This window comes from Egretta garzetta, unplaced genomic scaffold, assembly GCF_000687185.1.
Source record: "Egretta garzetta isolate BGI_Z169 unplaced genomic scaffold, ASM68718v1 scaffold732, whole genome shotgun sequence".
NCBI lineage: Eukaryota > Metazoa > Chordata > Aves > Pelecaniformes > Ardeidae > Egretta > Egretta garzetta.
In genome coordinates, this window is record NW_009259029.1 from 1,232,397 (window position 1) to 1,235,237 (window position 2,841).

Genomic DNA, 2,841 nt, shown 5'->3' on the forward strand with positions numbered 1-2,841 from the left:
TTGTAGCTCTGCTCTCTCCAGGGAGCCTCAGCTGGGGTCATGAATTGACTGAAGCCCCAGGAGCCTGGATGTTGTCTGAACCAAAACACAACTCCTGTGATAGCCACGAATCTGGGCACCAAACCGAGCAGGGATGACACAGCAAGGGCTGAGCAAGCCTGGGCTTGAGGAACATGCCGGCTTAATCTTCTGCCAGGCTAGACCTTGGTTTTGCTTTGGAAATCAAGTCACATTATGCTGAGAATGAAATTTCCAGCCTCTTTCCATGAGCTAGATGGCCTGGTATCAGCAGGGTCTGGTACCCAGCTCCATGCACTCATCAGCCACCAGTGTGCACCCTCCTGAAAGCTCATCCTCCTTGGAAGGAGGGCCTGAGGCATTCAGGAGAGGACACAGTAACACCCACCCAGGCACGGATGGAGCAACGGGTGCGAAGCAAGGTCCAACCATGTCCTTGTGTGCAACAGATCCTCCTCACCACCCATGGGATGCAGTGGTCCTGGCTCAGCAGCCCAGAGGTGCCTCCCTGTGCCAGACCACAAGATGAGTTTACCAAAGGTGAAATCAAACCATTGCGTCTCCTCTTCACCCTTGGCAAACTGAAGCCACAGCCAAACACCTGAGTATTTCACTTTTGCGGCTTGAAATCTGAACTGTTCACATTGGAAGCCCCACAACTGCCTTGGCTAAATACAGGGATTTTTTTCTCCATTCAGAAAACAGCCAGAAAAACATCTCCATGCCACAACAAATCGCACGACCAGATCTCTTCCCACTTGACAGAGTTTCTTACCTAGTGCTTGAGCATAAGCAGCACCTCGGGAGGCCAGATCGTTTCCAGCGGCTTTCCCCCAGAGAGGGCAGGATGGAAAGGAACAGAGAAGGAGGATTGGATTGAGCGCAGCCCCAGAGGACTGCTGGCTCTAGGTATGGAAATGTGCTGCGAGAAACATGTCATTCACATGGTGGAAAACCCACTAAATTAATCCCATGCATCCAAGCTGCTTTGAGATGAAGAGACAACAGTAGATGAGGTCTACTCAGAAGCACTTGAATAGTAACAGCTTTAATCAGAATATTTTCTTCCAAAACTTTTCTTTAAAAAAAGGATGAAAAAAAAAAGGAACATTAAACAGTAAGTACAACAACCAGTTACTGCACAAAGGGTGGTAATGCAAAGCCCAGATGGAGCTTTTGGAGAAGGGCCTGATGTTTAGTGGGCAGAAGGCATCCAAAGGTCATACACCCAGTCCTGGCACGTGAGGAGGGACTGGATTTTGGACTGAGGACAGGGACAAATTAACACAGTGGTTACCCCATGGGCCCTGAAATGTGCCATCCGTGCTCCCATGGGTCTCAGGGAGGGCACATGCCATCAATGAGCTGGGCACGGCCCATTTTAGGCTGCTGCTGAAACATTAAGAAGCTGGGTATATGGAGTACCTGAGGTAGTTAGAAAAACCAAGGAGGGGGGTTGAAAAAAAAAAAAAAAAAAAAAAGCTGAAATTATTCAGGGACATCCCTGAAACACAGGAGGCTCAGATTTCTGCCCTCGCCTGCTGCTGGCACCCTCGGGGATCCCCGGTGCAGCTGTTCTGCAGAGCCCCAGACCCTGCACAGGACCGACCCCTCCTACAGCACGTGCCACTTCAAAGAACAGTGAAAGCCAAGATTTGGGTAAAATCCTGGGAGAAAGCTGTCCCTCTGTCTGCACACGCGCTCTGGCAGGCGGTATTCCTTATTGCAATGGAGATTTTTGCTTGTGCATGGAAAAGTGTGCTCTTATGGTGCCTTAGGGAAAGGGGACGCACAGTGGGCTTGGCTGCTGCCGGACCCTCCTCTCTGTGCTATGTTAAGTTGCATAGGAAACTCCTTAAAGCCCCTGAGGAGAAATTTAAGGTGCTATTTACTTCTTGTGGGGTGTGTCGAGAGTGATTGTTTCTGGGGATGTGATTTTGGGAAGAGGAAAGGAGACTGGTTGACTGGTTCCTCCCATAGCTGCTGTGGCAGCACAGTCTGCTGGATGCCTTTCCCATTCTTTGCTTGGTGGGGTTTTTTTTGGGCAGTTTTTTTGGGGGTTTTTTTTTTTTTTGGGGATTAACCTGAAAGAAAATAATCCTTTAACAACAAACCTTTCTGTGGTAGCAGCATTTTACTATAAAGAGACTGCACTTAAAATAATCTTTCTGTGCAAGAATATTTCCCTCCCATGTAAAATATTTCAAAGCTTTGGTGGGGTTTTTTTTGGGGGGTTTTTTTTGGGGTTTTTTTTTTTTTTTTTTTGGATTAACCTGAAAGAAAATAATCCTTTAACAACAAACCTTTCTGTGGTAGCAGCATTTTACTATAAAGAGACTGCACTTAAAATAATCTTTCTGTGCAAGAATATTTCCCTCCCATGTAAAATATTTCAAAGCTGGGGAGTGGAAGAGGGAGGGGAGGTCATTCAAAAGACTCAGCTATAAAACAAACGGGGAAAAATACAGGCCCTTGGTGCTGCAAATATTTAGCTTGATGGCACCAGGCTTACAGCAAAGACTATTTACAAGTCAAACAGGATTTTAAGAGCCTTGAAAAGACCCCCACAAAGCCCCCTGAAATCAACAGCAATCAGTGTTAAGTTGCACAGCACATCTCGAGCATCTCCCAGGGAGCCCAGTTTTCAAATTAGGAGAAACATTTTCTCTTTTCTTGTGTGCGTGTGCACGTATGCGTGTGTGTGTGTGTGTGTAAAGGGATATATGGATGGCGGCAATTCCCTCCCCTTTTCTGGCCTCTTCCCCAGAGCAGGAGCATCTGGAGAGGCGCAGCCCAAGCAGTGTGTTGCAGTGGCAGGGGGGG